This window comes from Cupressus sempervirens, chromosome 9 (assembly GCF_028749045.1).
Source record: "Cupressus sempervirens isolate cs-2001-9-10 chromosome 9, ASM2874904v1, whole genome shotgun sequence".
NCBI lineage: Eukaryota > Viridiplantae > Streptophyta > Pinopsida > Cupressales > Cupressaceae > Cupressus > Cupressus sempervirens.
The window spans coordinates 787,268,087-787,289,394 of NC_143126.1; the positions used below are offsets into that span (position 1 = coordinate 787,268,087).

At 41.2% G+C, this 21,308-nt stretch overlaps 1 protein-coding gene across 4 annotated transcripts in view; it reads left to right on the forward strand.

Annotated features, from left to right (window-relative positions):
• Window positions 1-21,308, forward strand: part of LOC149541077 (S-adenosyl-L-methionine-dependent methyltransferases superfamily protein) — a 363,739-nt gene that overhangs the window by 273,828 nt on the left and 68,603 nt on the right. The window lies entirely within an intron of this gene.

Below are 21,308 nucleotides of genomic sequence, written 5' to 3' on the forward strand. Positions count from 1 at the left end.
CCAACCCCTATCCACAAAACAAGTTTGAAATCGCTTAGGACAAATCCCACGAATATACGCCCGAATCAAATGCCACTCCTTTCGCCGAGTCAGAGCCTGCATCGTCACATCATGCCCCTTCTTCAGTGCAGACTTCATAGTCTTGAGGTAGTCCCTGCACCTGTCCTCATCTGACTCGTAATCCTCCTTGGCGAAGTCCTCCAATGACCATTCCGCATCACTATTCTCCTCCTTATCAACGGGAGCCATGCCCACATCCAGTGCCGCCTCCTCTGCTGTCGGCGCAACCACGGCATGTGGCATTCCCTCCTGAAACTGAGGCTCTGGTACAGGTGCTACTCCGGAATAGCTGGGAGACTGAATGGACGGCCCATGCCTGTCCGGAACGAGTCGGAACTATTGCTTTAGAAAAATACTAGCTCTATCCATCACCTCTAGTTGTTCGGACTGCGCTGGGTCCATACACTCCTGCATTCCTCCGTCTGGTACGCTCTCTACTGGAAGTTCCTGAACTTTCGCTGACTGTGCTAGGGTAACAACTGCTGTTGGCTGAATTATAGCAGGTGCCACGGTTGCTGCTACCAGAAGTGCTTCAGTCGGGGCTGAAGAAGTCTCTCGGGTGACGAGTGCTGTTAGGTGGGAAAAGCCTACAGCAAATCCAACTCCCGGCGAGACAGGAGGATACCGTACCCCATGTTGCCATGGTGCGGCTAGTGTGACTGCCTGGTGGGATCCACTAGTCATCAATATCGGTTGCTGTGTCTGTCCAAACCCAGGAATGTGAACCATGTGTAAACCTCCTGGCACCAATTCGGAAGTCACAGGAACTATAGCACACAGAAATAGCAAGGGGGTAGCCGTGACAATCTGAACCTCCTCATCATCCTCGCCTTCCCCTTCTTCCTCCACGCTGTCCTGCTCAGAAGATGTCTCCTGTCGGTCGCTATCCGTATCACCTGCCATGTCCATCTGAGGCCTCTTTTGGCCTGCAGAGCCCTTCTGCCTAGTGGTTGTATCCAAGTGCTTCCACCGCATGATAGGAGGTTCTCCCGGAACCAGTGGTCCAGGCTTTGCCTCTAACTCATCTGCTGGGATCATCCGTGCTGCTGCATCGAGGAAGAGGCCAATCGCATAGTGGGGCATATAGAAGGTCTTGTGCTGGAGAGTCATAAACTCATGCATCCACTCAGCCAACATAGACACCCAATCGTACACTTTCCCAGTCATTATTCCGTTCATCATGGACACCTGCGGAAATGAGATATCAAATGCCCTAGAGGATCCCGTGAGCCTGCTCTTGACCAAGTCCATCAGACATTGCCATGGCCCCTCTTGAATGTCGGTTTTCTTTAAACCCCTTCCCTTCGATGTCTCAACTAATGCCGCCTGCTCTGCTTCAGTCAAATCTCCACATACTAATCTGATTAAAAATAGCTTCTCATCCTTAGGAATTTTCTGTGGCTAAACTTTTTTGCCCTTCGGCCCTGGAATGCCAAAAACACGTGTGAAATCGACTGCCTTGAATGATACCACCAAGTTCCTACCCAGATACTGAAATGTGCTCCTTCGAGAGACTCTACCATATGTCTCAATCATGGCACGCAGATACCCTTCATAATCTCGAATGCAGAAAATAGGCATTTGAATGGCCCATTCAACCTATGCTCTTTTGATGCTTGCTTTTATTGGATGATCATCAGGGGTTTCTTGCCACCATTTCCAACAATCCGTTCCACTCAACCCTTCAAATTGTATAGTCTGTGGCATGACTTCATTCTGGTTACCTGCACCTGCCATGCTTCTGCCCTCTACAACTCTAGACTGTGTTAGTTGTTTTTTCCACTTACGTTTGCCTACAGACTCCATATTTCAGTTATATCTTTGTCTTTTCCTAATGGTCTCCCAAATTCGTACGGTGTAGAACTCTTCCACAAATGTGTATAGTGAATTGGAAAGCACAAATAGTTCTCAAAATCCGTACAGGAGGAAAAATCCGTATGCTGAAGGAGTTTTAAAAAAAACTCAATAACAAACCCGTATAGTGGAAAGAGCACAAGTCTGTAGAGTGGCTGCCCAAAAATCCGTACGGTGGAAAAGACTTTTAACAACGTGTACGGTAAATTGCAACCCCTATAATGATTTTCACAATCCATACACGCAGGAGAAGCTTGAAAATTCGTACTCTGAAACAATTAGAAGGAAAATCAAATAACAAAGCCGTACCACTAGAAGATGACAAATCCGTGTAACAGTTTCCCTCCCCAAATCCGTACGGTGGTATTTTCAATGCCCTTTAATGATCAGCCGTACAGGAACCACAGTATGCTGAATCTGACTAGAACTGAGACACTAGAAAAACCACCTTGTTTACTGCTCAAATCCGTACTCCAATCTTCAGAACCTTGCATTCAATAACGAGTTTGCTGGAGACCAAATTTTATAACCCTTTGCTGTACTTTGCTCTACACAAGGAATCCGTACCAATGTAATTCAGCTAGAAGTTTCATTTCCAACTTTTTAACATGATTGTTCCGCCTGGCATATGAAATCCGTACCCTTCCAATCCCTCCAGAAATTCCATACTGGGACTCCTAGTTTAGAAAATCTGTACGCTTAAAGCCTTTATAAACTACATAATAATCCGTACGCTTTGAGACTATTAAAAAAATCGTACAGTGAGCAAGTTTTAAAAAATCCGTACGATGACTAGAATTTGGCTCCCAACTTCCATACGGTAATAAAAAAACCGTACATTGCTTCCACAAGCCGCACAATGGCAGGTTGAAATCCGTACGGTGCTTCAGAGTTTAATTTAGAAACCGTACACCCGCTCCCATACTTAAAAATTGCACACAATATCAAAATCTTAAAAACCGTACAACTTAAAAACGCTGAGCAAACAAAAATCCCTATTGTACTTTTTCTCTCTTTTTTTTTATATTTTTTTAAAAATCTCGCCTTTGGAACAATTATGTACAATATTCACATAGATACAGCACTTACAGTCTTTTCTCAGTTGTTCGTCCACAGGGGTGCGTTACTTCTTCTATGGTAGACATTCAACTTCAACCAATTCACTGCATCGGCCACTTCCTTTTCATCTAGTGTCGATAACTTCATCACTCCATTATCACCAACTTCCCATATCTTGTATGGTCCTACCCATTTGACGCTAAACTTCCCGAGTTTGATCTTATTCCGACTGTCGTACTTCAACACCCACTGTCCAAGTTGAAACCTGCTACGCCTGTTCTGTGTCATCTCCATATCGCCCGGTTTGTTCTTGAAGCTCGCTGTCAACTGCCCCTTCTGTCCATCAATAACACATTCACATTGTACTGCTACAACTTTTATTGAACCCTTCTGCTTTGTTTCCTATGCGGACCGTATGATGTGTCTTCCTTGCTGCTGGCACCTTTCTGCTATATTTGTGGTTTGACGTAATAATTTTTTCGTGCACGGTCATACGGTGGAATCTTTCCTCCTTTCAGGTTCGTATTGTATGTTCTTTCCTTCAGCTTCAGTCATACCCGCGTTTCCTTCTTCGACTTCTCTATGTTGCTTCGAACATTCATTTCCTCCTTTGGCTTCTCCATGTTCCTTCGGACATTCATCTCCTCCGTCGACTTCTCTTTGTTCCTTCGGACATTCATTTCCTTCTTTTTTACCTTTGTCGATCCTTAGCATATTACAACTCGGAAAGAGTTCGTTGTCTTCTATCTGCCAGTGGTAAAGACCATTCACCAAATCGAGATCATCGTCTGTTAATCCTCCTTCCAACCGCAGGACTCCCTCCTGATTTGGTTCCATATTCTGCCTCCTTTCATCCTCTTCTTCTTTGGAATCTGACGACAGAGCTTCTTCCCCGACCATTTGAGTGTGCAGATCGATGACGTACTTCCGCCCTTTGCTTTCAAGTGATAAAGTATTTTTCTTCCAATCGTGCTTCGCCTTGGCTTGTATCAGCCACCCCCTGCCCAGAATGGCATCATATCCTCTCCACTTCAGTGGGATCATGACAAAGTCCAACAAGAATGGTTGTGTTCTAATCTGTATTGGTTGCGCTGTGAGTATTCCCAATGGCTTGATTCCATGTTGATCGGCCGTTAGCAGCTGGAATGTAGGCGGCCATAATGTCGACTATCCCAACTTTTTCCAGGTGTCTTCAGGCAACACATTGACACCAAACCCTCTGTCCATGATCGTGTCCGTTAGCACAGTCCTGAGAATGCCCATTTCAACAACCGTCGGATAGCGTCCAGATGAAAGAGCTAACAGCATCGGATCTTCTGTACTTGCGCCACTTTCTTTCCCTTTTTTGTCTGTTGTACTTGCTCCAGTTTCATGCTCCCTTCCATGTTCTCCTGGTAGTTTAGCAACAGAAACGATATTTGTGAGTGCCGATCGGAGCTGAGGCATAGTGAGCAACAGATCATTTAGCGTGATGGATATCTCGGCTTGCAATATTTGCCGTACAATGTTTTGTTCTACGTAGTTTTGTATGGAGGTACTCGGCGTGTCCTTCAGGTGTGTTGTTTCTATCTGCGTTGCTCTCTAGATCTCTGCTCGTCCTTCCTCCAGTCTCTTCTTTTCCTCTGTCGGATCGGGGTATAGCTTTGCCTACTTCCGAGTGATTGCCAGAACTTCTTCCTCGTCCATCCGGATGGTAATCAAGTTTACTCCAGACTTCAAGCATTTAGGATCGTCATGATCGCCAGGTCCACACCATCGGCATAGCAACTTCAGTGTGTTCGCCGTTGTACACTCTCGGGCGAAGTGACCCTACAGATTGCATGCGTGGCATTGAACTATCGACCAGCCATTCGCATCATACTGGATTCAACTCCTCCCGCCAGGATTGTTGTTGCCACCATTTTTGTTGTTGCGCCGATTATTTCTATATCCAGCTGATGTGGCACCATCCGTACTAGTGTGCCTGCTCCCTCCTGACGGGGATGCCTCCTGTGTCAGAAACGCTTGCTGTGGTGTTCTTATTTTCAAATTGAAAGGGCATTCCTTTACTGAGTGTCCCATAATTTGGCAAATCTCACAAAATTGATCTTTCAGGCATGATCCCTTCGTATGGCCTTCTTTCTTGCACTCTATGCACCATAGGTCACTGCTCTTGGTTTCCTTGTTCATGTTTTTGAACTCTTTCATCATCCGTAGCATGTCCTTCTGAAGAGCGCGGACTTTCTTGCTGCTGCCTTCGTCGTCGCTGCTATCTTCTCCTCAAGGCTTATTGTCATCTGAATCGGATGAGCTGGTCTTCTTCTTCTTCTTCTTTGTCTTCTATTCACTTTCAAGGTTCAATGCTCGATTGTATGCTTCAATATATGTCGATGGTGGCACGATCTTCATCTTTTTCCGCAGCTTCGGGTGAAGGCCTTTAATGAACCATCTTTTCTGGAGCCCATCTGCCGGCTTATTCTCCATTTTACTGATTAAGTCCTTCAACCTCCTGGCGAAAACCCGTACTGTTTCATCTTTCTTCTGTTTGGTATTGAATATCTCATTGCCGATCTCATTATCATTGCGTAATATTTGAAATTCTGCACAAAACTCCTTAATGTTATCCCAAGTGTCTAATTTTTGCGGATGTGTCAGTATACCAATCAATCGCAACACCCCGTAGGGTGGCCGAAAACTGTCGGACCCATTCGTCCGCATCTTTTATGCCATTCGCTCTCTAGATCGTTTCACATGTTTTACAATGTCAAATGGGATCAGCTGCTTCATCACCATCAAATTTAGGCAACTTTTCTTTCGAACTTGCCATTATCACTGTATGTTGGAGTTTTTGTTGGGTACTTGCGCTGTTCTGAACACCCGCACTGTTCTGAGCTCTCACGCTGTTCTGAACACCCGCGCTGTTCTGCACACCCACATTGTTCTGCACACCCGTGTTGTTTTGTACGCCCGCGCTGTTTTGTACGCCTGCACTGTTTTGCACACCCGCGCTGTTTTCGACTTCCGCGTTGTTTTCAACACCCGCACTGTGTTCAACTTCCGCACTATTTGGTGAAGAAGAGGTTTCGTCCACCGAAGCTGGCCGTTCCGGAAGTATATCTCGGATGAAGAGGTCACTCCACACTTGTGCTCCCTCGGCACTTTGAGCCGTGCGAGTCGATCTCTTTCCGTCAAGATTCTTTTCCCATGGCGTATGCAGGTTCAGAAACTCCTCCTTCGCTTCTTCCACCAAATCAAGCCGTTGTCGAGTCTCTTCCAACAATTGTTCAGTGCTTCTATGTCCGTCGGTAACTTGCTGAAATCTTCGTCTGCGTTCAGCCTGTTGTGCCAAAATTAAATTTTCCTGCGCAATGCGTATGTCATCCTTTTCCTTCAGCTTATTCTTATCTTTGTTCAACTGATTCGGCATTTAATTCATATTCACCTACCTACGTACCAGGTCCATAGGGCAATGGCGCCAAATGTTTACCGTATAGGTAAAATAAATCAATGCACAGACAATGGATACGAATGGCAGAACTCTTATTATTATTCGCATAGGCCAAACAGTATATTATGCTTCATAAGATCTGATGAGTACAATGCTTCTCGAAGGGGGGTATAAATACTTTCCGAGGAACCTTCCCGAAGGTATCCGTCGGCCACATACATTATGTCCGTTATAAACTATTTACCTGTCGGCTACATAACAAGAACTTTCCCGAAGGGACCTGTCGGCTGATAGAAGAACTTTTCCAAAGGGACCCGTTGGCTAATACACAATTTCTACGGACGACACACTCCTTCCCAAGTGGCATCTTCTACAAGAAAAGATTTCCATCTACACAAGTAATTCAGAATACTCTTTTTCTTGAGGTTTTCCTCCCTAACATCAATAATTGATTTCAGAATTAAGACATATGCTCTTTCATCATATGGTGGTAGCTAAAAGGTGTGATGTGTTGTCCTAGTGTCTTTTAATAAGTTGCCGATTCAGATGTGGATGAGCTGATATGTGACTTTTATATATTTTGGTATATATATATATATATATATGAAATGCAAAGAAATGTAAGAAATATACAAAAAAAAATCATTCCATAGTATGATACTACACCATTGATAGTTAAACTTCAAACTTCAAAAACACTAATATACAATTTGGAATAACTAATTAGTAAATTACTCATATTCAAGATTCTAGTGCAATTTGAATTTCAAAATCAAAACTTAGTTCATGATTCAATGTTCGTCAATCAAGAGTGAAGACTCAAGATTCAGTAATTATATTCAAAATCATAAGGATTCTCAAGAAACTCCACAATCTCATTATCTCCAACTACTGCTAACTTAAGATCATTAGAACCAAAAAAGGTTCCACTTGTGCTAGATGCACCATGTGCTATGATGCTATCATCATCATCTATGATTGTATTAAGATCTTGAAACGTTGCATTCAAGTTTGCACATTCAGGGGCTTCATCCCAAAGCTTGGCTGACCCTTGTATTCATCCTCCTTACGTGACAAGAGACACAAGTTGGTATGAATGCAAGCCAATTCATCAACTTTTTTTGAGCCCAACCAGTTGCACTTCACTAAATAGTGTTCAATAGCAGGAGAACTTGTAACTTGGATAGTGTTCATAAAATTAAACGTACCATTGAAAAGAAAGTTAAAGAATGTTAAACTCTAAATTGTAGAATATAAGTGGTAAACAAATAACAAAAAAACTTACTTGTGAGAGGATCTTGATTGCAAGAGGTTTTAGATGCTTCTATGTGTCATATCCTTGTTTTAAGATAGAATTTTAATAATAATTAGAAAATACAATGTTATTAATAAATAATTATAACAAAAGGCAAGAGTCTACAACACAACGGTAACTTGTGAGCCTCTCATGTGGGAGGTCTTGGGCTCGAATTCACTTAACACATAAAAATAAATAACAATAATTAATCTAGGCTTCGGTCGTTTATTGATAAAAAAAAAATAATAATGATAACAAAGTTATATTGAAACTAATACTAAAATGTAAAAATAGAAAATAATATTTAGTATGACATTTCAAATAATTAAAAAATAATAAAATCAAAATGAATAAATAAAGAAATAAAATTTAATACTCAGACAATATTGTAGAAAGTATGTTAACTTTCTAAATAGAATTTAATAATAAATAATAATAAATGCAAATAAGTAAGTAAATAAATAATATAACATAGAATAGTATAAATTAACTAAATCTATAATGAAAAGTCAAAGAGATATTTAACAAATAGACATGACTCCTTATAATTTAAGATATTAAAAGGAGGAGAGTTCATTTTAGAGAGGAGGAAAAAGAAGAGGAGAAGATAGGAGTTCGAAAAGGAAAAATGGAAGAGGAAAGTAATATGAAGAAAATAAGAAAGTAATTTTCTAAAAAGGTATCTATGATATTGAAAGGATGTGAACCCTTGAAAGTGTCATCATTGTGAATAGTTTGGACTAATAAAAAATGTTGTAATTATTGGGACATTTCTAAATGATTTTAGTATGAAGTATTGTGACTTTTTGAAAAGATTATAACCATGAAGTGTTGTAACTTTTCAAAGGATTTGTATTATGAAAGGTTGTGACAATTGGAAAAGAAGAAACAAAAAGTATATTTCATCCTTTCCTTATAATTACAAAATGAAGAATTTTAGGAAGCAAATATAGAGTTGAGATAATCTAGAAGAACTAATTCAATGAAGGGTCAACTAATGATAGAGCCACATGGACCAAGCAAAGAGGAAGTTAAGAAAGGTATGTTTATGGATTATATTTGTTTAATTATGTTTATAAATTTATTTATATTAATGAATCATACTTGTGGATAGTTTATGCATATACATATGTATATGTAAAGATGTAATTTGAAATGGATAACACAAATGAATTAATGGTTAATAGTTTAAGATCAAGAGAGTCCCTTTGGGAAGACAATGATCTTAATGTGGTTAATAGCTTAAGATCAAGAAAGTCCCTTTGGGATGAGAGTGATCCTAATATGGTTATAAAGTCAGAATATTTTGTAAATGTCAACATATGCATATGTGTCAAGGGCCTTGGATAAAGAATGTCTCTTTTAGGAAGGACCTTAAAGGGAGCACTTCATAGAAGACAGAGAAGTAACCAAGGATCCAAGGATCCTCAAGAGGGTGATTGATCCCTATGTGGCAAAGTAACAAGAATCGGAATCGGATCGGAATCGGCAAGGCTGAATCGAATTGTGAATCGGCAATGAATCGGCGATGAATCGGCAAATTTGAAAAAACCCTTTAAATTTAAAGATTTTAACAATTTAAAACTTATTTCATGCACCCTTTATTGAATATAACTTAAACACACTATAACATCATCAAATAGAAGTTAAAACTTAACATACATAAACATGGAACATAAAATCCATCACATATGTAACTATGTTATCTAAAATGTAAATTGTAGGCTAGCTGAAGTAAATAGAAATCAAATGATCATAATGATTTAAATCATAAAATGTATGTAAGATGATCCATAAGACATCAAATCATAAATGTATGTAAGAATCTAAGATGAAGATCCATGAAAGTTTGAAACATATGTCTATCAATGATTCAGTATCAATATCTGTAAACAAAATATAAAAACAAGGCTCCAACTCAAGCCTCAGACTCATAGTCATCATCATCATCCTCAACATCATCCTGAAGCTCCGCTGCAGCCTCAGCCTCAGCCTCTGAGTATCCAGTCTGCCTAGTAGCAAGGCGTCTAATGTAGGTCCTAGAAGACTGCCGAGCCATATCTCCTGCATGTAAGATGGGCTCATGAACGTCGCTAGGGCCTGTGCCTATGCGTGCACGTGTGTGTCTACCAATGCCTGAAGAATGTGCTCTAGCTGCCTCAGCCTCTATATCCACCTGGTCAACCCACACACAGTCTTCCTCTGTGAAGACTGGATCCACAACCTTTGTGAGCCACTCTGATTCTGGATCAATCTCCTCCAGAATGATCGGAGAGGAGTCAATGCCCAAAAGCTATCTGATCCTAAGATGGAGGTTGTAATGAACAAAGACAATATCATTCAACTTCTACACTATCAACCTGTTTCTCCTCTTCGAATGGATGTGCTCGAACATGGACCAACTGCGCTCACATCCAGAAGCGCTGCTTGGCTGACTCAGAATACGAATGGCAATTTTTTGAAGTTTTGGGGTTGTGGCCCCAAACATTTGCCACCATCTATCTGCAATAAGGGAAAAATTGAAAGTAGAAACAATTAGTCTCATTTACAAATTACAAGTTAACTCTAAAATTACATAATCAACTTTAAGTTTAGAATCTAGATTCATGAACATTGAATATATTATTTAATTTTTATCTGGTTGTAGTGTTGTCTGAGCATTTATGGCCATCCTGCTAGAGAAAAGTGGCCCCTCTTTATTGTTGAACTGGTCTAGCTCAACAATCGCAGCAATGCTATCTTCATCGCTATTCAACCTCTGAATCACTATGTATAAGCTAGTGATAACCTCCACATCCGCCATGAACTCAGGACGGAAACAATATGCCGGATTCAGAAAGTAAGCTGCTGCATGGGTGGGTCGATGGAGCTGATTCTGCCATCTCCTATCAATGATGTCCCAAATAGGGCCATACCTCTCCTGCACTCCTGCATATTGGGCTCTGATGGCCTCCTTGGCTCTATCCATGCCCTCATAAATGTAGCCCATAGAGGGCTTCTCCCCATCATGTAATGTCCCCTTTTTTAGCATTCATAGCATGATGTTGTCGTTAGCCTATTTCCCCATGGTCCCATAGGCTAACCAGGACATTAAAGGGACTTAGAGGCCATTTGGCCTAGATAGTTTCAATTGCAGGTCTTTCTAAGGGGTTTTGAGGCAACTTTGAGCATACTTACTATTTATAGTAAGTCATCTTGGATATGGTCGGACATCCAGTGGCAGGGGTATGTCGATGGTAATTGTTTAAAATCGACAAGAAGACTTTTTTATCATTGATAAGATTTGTTATGCATTGATAAAGCTATTTTATAAAGTTAAATTTAAATATTTAACTTTATTAATGCATAGACTATAGTTTGTGAAAAATATTTAAATTAAAAGAGTCCCTTTTATTTTATAACACATTGGAGACATAAGTTACATAAAGGGAGTTATCTTTTATCCCACATTAAGAAAACGAAAGATGGAGCTCTTGTGAGAACACTATAAAAGAAATGGAAGAGCTTCTTTTTAGCATGCTTGGAAATATCAAAGAAATTGGGGAATTTTTTGGAGGTTATGTCTCAATAGTTTGAAGGACAAAATCCCTTCAAGCTGAAAATCTTGACGCCATTGAAAGATATGGTCTTGAGATTCAACATAGTGGCAATCCGAAAAAGCAGTCCGAAAAAGCGAAACCGAAAAAGCAGGCTGAAAAAAGCGAGTACGAAAAAGTAGTCCCAAAAAGCAGAACCGAAAAAGCAGGCCAAAAAAAACGAAGCAGAAGGGGCAGCATTGAAGGAAATTATTACAGTCATCTACAACCAGGTTCTTTTGTTAGTATTGCTTTTTAGGGTGTTATAAGCTTTCAGCTGTAAGTGTGCATTATACCAGCATTATCATTTTGTAATCCATGCAAATGCCAAAGTCTTGGCCATATTTCATGAGCATTGTATTTTTTCATTGCAATTAAGAAGATAATAGTTGCTGGTGTCATTTAAGCAATTTAATATCATTATTTATCAGCTAGTTAGTTTGCATACCAACTGTTTGTAAAAATGCCAGTTGGTTGTAGGTGTTCATTTCTCATGCTTAGATCATATATATGCACTGAATATTGTCAAAATTAGTAGCACACTCATGTTAGGTCATTGTGCAGTCCATTATAGTCTTCTAGCACAAGATTCTCATTGATGCAAATTGAAGAAAAAGTCATTTGAAGCTAGCTAAGATACTATATCAGTCATACGTCCCTTGCATGTGAATTGTTTGATGAAATTCCTTGAGCTTTCATCAGCATTTTTGAAGGCAGATTTGAGGAGGGTTATTACAGTGGTATCAGAGCTTGCTTGCAAAGTGTTTGACGAAATGTCAAACAACTGAAGTATAAAGATTTTTGGTGTTTGAAGAAGTTATAACCTATTGGGGTTATTACAGTGGTATCAGAGCGGTTTCCTGCCATCCTGTGGAGGTCTTATTGGGAATTTGGATTAGCCAGATAGAGAGAAAAATGTTTGACAAAATGAATGCCGGTCCAAATCAGGAAAAGGAAAGATTCTTACAATTATTAGACACCTTAGCATAGGGACAGCGATCAGCAGAGCAAAGAGCACAGGAACAGAGTCAGAGATTTGAGCTTATGATGCAAATGATGGCTCGTCAAATGGGGTTGAATGCTAATGTGGTTGGAGAAAATAATCAGAATGGTAATAATCAGGATGGGGCACATAATGGAGGCGAACAAGTTGAGAACAATTTCGATCATGCACCCCAGCAAACTAGGACAGTGAGTTCGAGGCCCATGGTTCCAACATTTCCTCCTAGAGCTCCAAAGCAGCCCGTACCAAAGTCCCAGATCACTGATATACAGGACCAGCTGAGGAGAGATTGGGAAGTCGAAGGTCCAGATTTTATAGCTGCAATTACCTTTAGGGAGTATATAGATGTGCGGATGAAGCATATGTCACGTGGACATGACAAGAACCAGAGCTATGAGCTATGGAAGAGAGTAAGGAAACTTCAGTTACCATATTATGATGGCTCGGGGAAGTCTACAGCAAGAGCTTGGGTTCAAAAGCTCGACACATATTTTCAAATGAACCCTATGCCCGAGGAAGAAGCTATTAAGTATGCAGCAATTCACCTGGATGGGTTAGCACACAAGTGGTGGCATCATGGTATGGTCACTATGGGTCATGCAAACATTACCTCCTATGTGGAGTTTAAGGAGAGACTGATTGAACATTTTGATAGGCCTAAGGATCGTACCTTCCCTATGACAGGCAAAAATTTGTATGAGGAGTTTAATAGACATGTTGATTCAATACAGGGAGACATTAGCACATCTTCAGGTAATGGTTTATTTGCATCATCTTCACAAGTAGAAGGGGTTTCAGATGTTGTGCAGGTTGAGCCAGTTGCATCAGAAGGTGATATCATAGGCACACTGGATTGCGTGATTGACACAAATAGTGATTCCAGTACAGTTGGGCTGGATGAAGTTACAACAGTTGAGGATACTGTCATGTTTGAGGATAGTACAGTTGATTAGAAAGTGAGTATCAGGCACAGTTGGATGCTTCTTCACATGAGATAGAGGCTAGTAGCTCTTTACTTAGTTTGGCATGCCAGCTGAAGACAAGGGACAAGAATATTGTCACGGCTTTATCTCATCATGATAGGATACATGGATTGACTGAGAATCACATTTGGATGATTCAACTGCAGGAGAGATAGAAAAGAGTCACAACAGGTTCTTCTTGTGACGACTTACAGCAGATCAAGGAAGGCATGGAGGCAATGAAGTTGGCTCTCCAGGGTTCTGAGAGACATGTGGACGAGCGTTGTCTTGAGGTGAGTTCAGTTCGAGAGTTAGCGCATATAGCAGGGACTCAGTTTCCTTTTACAGTCGGGTCACATATTGATGATGATATGAGTACGTCTAGCATTCACACTCTGGATTCAGAGACTGTAGACAGGTGCGTGAAGTCAATTGGTATTGTTCACATTACTTAGGTGAGAAGTTTACTTGAATTGCCAGTTGGTTTCCGTTCATGGATTAGATGTTGGGATCCTTATCTTAGTACTTGGGATCGTTTTGACCGGAGATATTTATCATTCTTTGGTAGTAGTATCTGTTGCACCATCATGGACTTGATTAGTAGCTTGCCAGGTGTAGTTCTCATCCATGCCAGCAGCTTATTTGATGCTGGAATTAGTTTTTACACACTTTTGTTGGGCATTGTTCATGTATCCAGTCGACCATTCTTGTTGGAATGGGTTGATGATCTCTCAGATATGACAAAGCTTACAGAAGAGTCCCAGGATCTAATTATTACAGATGACACCCAGGGGGATGTTGTGGACAGTTTTGAGGACTTAGTCTGCTCAACAGTTTCCTTTGATACGGAAGTTTATGTTGATGCCTCAGTCACTCTGTTTGATGATACAATTCAGCAATTGGACTGCAAAATTTGGATGGCAGTATTACAGATGATAGTCATTCTGAGGTTACTCCTTTGGACAGTGTACCAGGGGTAGAGTATAGGAGTTTGACCAGTCAGCACAATCATGTGTCTAGTTAGCTGAGAGTTTGCGAGCAAGACATTTCTATCGCTTGCGAGCATTTCGATGTTGCTCGTCAGTTGTTAGCAGTTTATGGATGGGGTTCTCCTACTAGTGATGAGTAGGGAGGCAGTTATCTTTCCTTGACAGAGATCCACTCTTTATGGGAGGCTATTCGGATTCTGAAACAGAATTATATGCAGTTGGTAGCCGACAGAGATTATCTTATGGAGTGGGGGAGTACAGCATATGAAGCATTATTGGCCAAGGAAGATGAGGTGAGTGAGCTTACTTAGCAGCTCGAGATGACTTCTGAGATTCTTGAGAGTACACAGTTGGCTTTCGAGGAGTCGCAATTTCATTTGGCTAAGGTGACCATGGAGTTAGAGCGACTGCAGTCTTTACCAGATTCTATATAGTCACAAGCTGTGGTGTCTGGTGATCCGAGGATGTCCATAGTCGAGATTGTCAAAGACAGTGGAGATGGGAATGCATCCATCCTTGATACTAACATTGGCATATCGGGTTCGTTCCCACTAGAGTCAGGATCAGTTGAGTTGGGTGCTGCAGCAGATTGTTGTGGTATGCCTGACATGGTGGTGGCCTCTAGTACTGATGGCACGGAAACTAGAGATGTTGTATCAAAGATCATGTGTGATATTGGTGAGCAGGCAGTTGGCATGGTTCCTGCTAGTAATACTACTCCCTTGGTGATGTCTTCGGAGGTAGTAGTCAGTTCCAACATGGTTAATGATCGATTGCAGTCTGAGCCACTAACTAAGATTGGCGCATTCTATCGGCATTACACTGTGAGGTATGCTCATCAATTTACCTTTGATGACCATGTTGATGAGATGATGATACAGAGATGTATTTTGGTTCCTAGTGCTTGTCATCAGTTATGGGACGGTTTGACGCCTCGAGATGAGAGTTGTGATGGGCATGACATGGCGATAGGTTCTGCGGTTGACAGCTTCATAATACATGACTTAGAGCAGGAGTTTGGGAGTGATGCTTCAGCGGTTGTTATTGATTCTACGCCTTTGTCTATGACATCTCCTGACTTAACTGGTGATCAGTCACAGTGGGTTGTATCACTTGTTCATAGTGAGTTGTTGACTGAGGTTGGTTCTTTTTATCAGTATTATACTACAGGGTATGTACATCAGTTAGCATTTGATCCTTGTGTTGAGGAGTTGATGGCAGGCAAATTTGGTTTGGGTTACATTTCTTGTTGTTTATCTTGTGATGTCTTTTCACCATCAACGGTGCAGGTGAGTTATGGTTATGAGACAGTGGTCAGTGATCTGCAGAGTTGTGTTGACTGCAGGAGTTGTACAGTGTGTGGATTCTCCATACTTGGTATAGTTTCATTCGGGAGCGTTCACCATTATTGCAGAGTTGGATTATACATTCCGTATAGGCTAGTGGGATGTGTTGATGGTATTTACTATGTTGGCAGTTTGGGTAATCTACTCTACTTGGGTTCTGATATTTCGAGAGCTTGTTTCTCATGGGTTCCTGACTTTGGAGTTTGGGTGAGTTGTATTCGCCAATGTGGTAGTCATCTTCTCCCGATGATGATGAATGATTGCTTACACCTTATTGCATAAGGCATCACATTTTGCGAGGTCATTCTCATGTGTTTGTATGGAAAGTTTTACCTTCTCTACCATGGTGTTCATGATGTTGTACACATCCCCAAAACAAGGTGAATTTGTATCAGCAAAGCAGAGCATAGTCATGATAGGCTCGATGAAATCCAATAGAAATTGCACTCAAGCCCACCAACTCTCATCAAAGACCAAAGCCTTGACCTTTTGGGCTCTCTTTGAACTCAAAGCCTTTCATCAACCTCACCAGCTAGAAATAAACATTGGGCTCAATGCCGCTTGCACCTTGACAAGTTGTCTCATAACAATAGTATGGGATACAAATTGGGTCTCAACAACCTAAGCAAGTTAATAATAAGTCAATAAATATTAAGAAGAGTTACATACAATTTGATAATTGAGACATAAAAATTATTCAAATTAATAAAAAATAAATGAAATTTACTAATTACAATTTGTCTGTAGCAACTCCAACTTGGAGATAAGATAAGATAAGATAATAATATTAATGTCCAATGAAAGATCACCAAAAGGTCTATGGGACTGAAAGATTATATCAAGAAAGCTGACAACAGCAGGAACACCAAACGGTGTCCAAGAAAAATGTAAAACAAAAGCAAAGAAGAAGAAGAGAGACAGAAAGAGGCACAGAGAATGGCCAAGACAAAGACTAGGAGTCCTTTTTTGGCAAAAAGAAATCAGTCACAGAAGGATACGACTACGAATGGATAGGAATTTTGATCGGTCTCTGCAAGCTCATAAATGAGTGTTGTTGACATAAGAATCTGGTACGAGGTCTAATAGACTTGGAATGACCAAAGGAACTGGTAGAACTGGATGGCCTTTTCACACCTTGCAAAGGAGATAAGGGTGTTAAAAAAATAGTAATGAGCCGAGTTGATGTATGCCGGTGAGGAAGTAGTGACTGTAAAGTACTCTCACGAAACAGGGTGGCCTCCTAAAGGTAGAGTGCGAGACACCGCTAGTCACAATCACCGAAGAAATCTGAAAGAGAAAAATAATCCCAGAACAGATAGTAAAATCTCCCTCTGATCTCATAATAGATAGGGCAACGAAAAGTAAAGTGAGTCTCTGTCTCGACCTTAACTAAAGTACATAGCTTATAGATCCACTCTCCACTATCAATATGATGGTCGGTCTAAGCTCGAAGATGGTGAAAACCAACTCTGAAGGGCTCTAGGGAGATATGCAGGGCATGAGACCACCGTCGAGATAGGTAACTAGGACGAACAATAATTCCATCACAGATCTCCGGAAAGTGCTCCACATAGAAGGCCATCCTTGAAAGTTGAATGTAAGCCACCAAGCAGGTTAGTCCAAGTAGTGAAAATGTATTGTCTGTAAATATCTAGTCTGACATGTTCATTTAACTCCTATTGTGAGGGGAGGAGATGACCAGGGGCATTTAGCAAGAATTGGTAAGGAGAGAGGCAGTCAATATCAATCCCAATCAATCTCAGTAGAGAAGATGCCTGTGCATACCAGTAACAAGCTCGAAAACAAGTATTAGAACTTGCAGTAGCAACAAAAGAACAATATGCCAAGTAGGAGTATCTATCATGTTCACCAACCGAGTCCGCAAAGCTACGCAAACAATGAAGGAACTAAATCAGATCAAATATGGCTGCAAGACTGAAGGGATGAGCACCGAACTCAACAAGAATGATACTTTGAGGAGTGGACTTATGGCATCTAATGATGCACCTTAAGAGAAGAGTCTAAACACGTTTGATCGAGGCCCAATCAGAACCAAGGAGAGACAAAACCCAAACCACAGAGCCATAAAGAACTGTCAACCAAACAAGGGGGTCCAAGAGGGATAACTTGGATGAGGTATCTTGAAAGTGGTGTCTGAAACACTGTTTCTCAAGCATAGCAACAGAACCCATACTCTTATTAACTCTCGACTGAATCGTCGGTCTCATATTGAAGCATGGTCCTAAAAACTTCACCCCTAGAGACATATAAGAGGAAGTGATCTCAATCTCTTGTCCCTAAAAAAATAAGTGAAGATGAGAAGTCTTTAAGCAATTAAAGATCATAACTCAAGTCTTACCTAGGTTATCCACAAGCTATCGTTGATCACAAAAGGAAGCCAAACCATCACGAAGCCTCTGTAAACTCTCTTGAGAAGAAGCAAGAAGAACCACATCATCCGCAAAAAGAAGAATAGAGATCAAAACCTAGTGTAAGTAACAATCGTCACATGGGAGCAATGACTTCAAAAGGAAGTCCTCAAGCTCATCAATATATAAACCGAACAAAGTAGGGGAGAGATGATAGCCCTATTTGACCCCAATGGTGTTATGAATCAGAACTAAGAATCACTTCGAGGTCCTGAATCAACCTATCACATTCTTGTATAATCCCATAATAGTAGTAACTTCTCAGAAATCCCAATCGCCTGGAGCCTCTCAAAAAGAGCCACCCTAGGAACAGAGTCAAAAGCCTTGCGAAAATCAACAATGTAGTAGTAAACTTTCACCGATCTGTATCTAGCATCCTCAATAATAGCCCATAAAGTGAAAATGTGATCCATGGTCTGATAGTCAGCCCAAAAATCAGCCTGACCTCTAGCTCTACATCCTTTCCTGTCAAGCTCACTAAATAACATAGCATTGAGAGCTATGGCATAAAGTTTGGCAAACGTGTACCCAATCATAATGGTTCTGTAATTCTCAGGATCCAATACAGGACCGGTCTTGTGAATAGGGTAAATTAGATGCCTGGACCAAGAAGTCGGGAATCCAATGCAAACCACTCTTTGAATAGTATAGAGATTTAGGGGCCTTGAACCGAGGCACCAAACTTAAAGAGTTCAGCCTAGAACCCCTCTTCATCCGCTGCTCTATGGCATCTCATGGATCTAATGGCCTCGTAAATGAAAGAGGGGGTGAGCAAGTGGCAAAAAGGAGGTGGGATGGAGTGGATAGAAGGCTGCCAGGGATGTCATAAAGAGCCATGGTGTGAGAGGTAAGGGAGCAAAAGTCAAGAATGGAGGACAAAGGGGAACAATGGGGAAAACGGGTGTGCTAGAAAAGCGGGGGGTTGCGGATCAACGTGGAGCAAAGGGATTTGCATTGGGAAGTGGTAAAGGATCGTTTCTTATAGCGAAGGAAACAAAAGTAAGACAACCGAAGGCAAGCAAAATCGGGGAACTGAACCTTGAAAGCAGAATGCACTGAGCAATGAAAAGCTTTGCAGTCTACATCGAACCATTGGTTCATAGGGCATGCATTATGACGTTTTCTACAAAGGGGAAGCGAAGGATGGTGAGGTATGGAAACGATGACAGACTTCCAAATGGCCGTTGCAAGCAAGTCAAACATGGAGGAGGTCACACAAGAGCCAGTAAAACATGCAGGATTGAGGAGTCTCGAAAGATGGAAGGAAAAGAGGTCTCTTTCATCGTCGAGGAAATGGAAGTGAATGTGGGAACGGACAACAGTAGGAGAGAGATGAGGTGATAGGAGGGGAGGCGAAACAAGAGGAGAAATGCGAGTACGGATACTAAGGAGAGCATGGTCCGCAAGAGGAAAGCATAAGATGGCGAAGCTGTGGATGAAGGGGATGAAAGAGGAAGAGGTGAGGACATAATCAACAATGCTAGCACCTCCACAATGAGGCCAAAAAGTGAAGAGCTCAGAACCAAGGAAGTAGGAAAGACCGTTCAAGATCACAAGTCCAGAAGACTCACAAAGCTGCAAAAGATGGCGACCATAACAGGAAATCGGTCCAAGAGCATCATCAGAAATACGTTGAAGCCCCAAAGTAGCTGAATCAATCTCAATGGAGCAGATGGAATTAGAGCTTCGGTTATAAAGCGGAGTCTAGAGTTCTCTAGTCCTTACATTGAAATCACCGAGAATCATGATGTCTCCTAAAACAACAAACTAAGAGACACTCTCGCTAAGATTAACAAAATGGTCTTTGTCCTCATAACCATGGATAGCATAATGGGAGGAAGCTTACGGAAAATAACAAACAACAATGAAGAAATATCTCTGATGGTAACTCTTACAATCAATGCAGACCCATAAAAATCTGGCAAACGTATCAGAGTGGACAATAGAAGTATGGCTGAAAATATCATCTCTAATCAAACAGGCCACTCCACCAGACCCATGGACCCCACTGGAAGCAGAAACTTCCTCTCTACAAATAGATAACCACTGATAAGCTGTAAACACTGAAAGAGGCTACACAGGACTCTCGTGAGTCTCGATAATGACAAGTATATCTATAGACCCCACAACATCGTGCAAAAGATCGGGTAATGACCATAAAGAGTCGTTACCATTCCAGCAGGTAACAAGAATGGAGCAAGTGGGGGTCTCCCTCTTGTCTAACTACTGGTGAGACCATCATTTCATCTTGAGGGCCTGGTTCGCTTCCCATCGATTGGGGGGAATCCCGAATAATTGCTTTGAAATTTCTAATAACTACCCATTTATTGGCTCGTCTAACCTCGGCCACAATATCATGAGCATGTTTCAGCTCTGCAACCTGAGCCTTCATGAGATATTCATCTAGGAAAATCTTAGAAGAAAGAGAGAATAACTTCCTCTTAGCTCTGAGAGCGCGGAGCCTATCTATAAGTGTGAAAAACCGGATAAATAGGACATCACCATGGGCAACCTAACATTTATCCAATGTGACATTAGAGAGACCAAGCTGATCACTAAGGAAAGAGCGTCTAGCTGAGAGAGGATCAAATGTAGGAGGGAGTCCACAGACACATAGATTGAGCTCACAAACCCGCCTCACCCACTCATCATCAATCTACCCTTGAACCATCTTATCGAATCTAGCTAGAGGCATAGTAGCTGTGTTGTTGCAGAGGGAGGCCCACAATTTAACTTTTTGTTCAGTTTCAGATATTAGAGAAGAATGCTTTGCTGCAATAACAAATTGTCGCTCTTTGATGGTATCTAGCCCCTCAAGTTGCTCAATAATGGAATGGGTATGAGTTTGTAAACTTGCAATCTCAAAGGTGAAAGTATTAGAAAAACATTGGATTAGAGACGAATTGGAGCTTGTGGTAGTCTTGAGTTCTAAGATAGTATTAGTCAAAGAGATAATTTTCTCTTTTAGTTGTTGGTTATCTATCTCCACCTTGGAAATCCTATCACAAAGCCCTTGATAGGTCAAAGGTTGTTGACCTTGTGAAGAGCATGAGTCCCCAATGTCAAACATTGCCAAGAACCTGCAGAGAGCACTAGAAAACGACAACCAAAATAACAAACAAGCTCTCGTTAAAACCCACAAAGAAGCAACAACAATCCAGAGACCCATGGGCACATGAAATAACCCACAAACCCATGGCTGTATGAAGAGGCAAAGCCCACAAACAAAGAATGCAGTCACAATAAGTAGAAGACCTTGCAAAGTTACAACCGCTAGTAACCTGCGGCAGATGGAAGGAGAAAACTA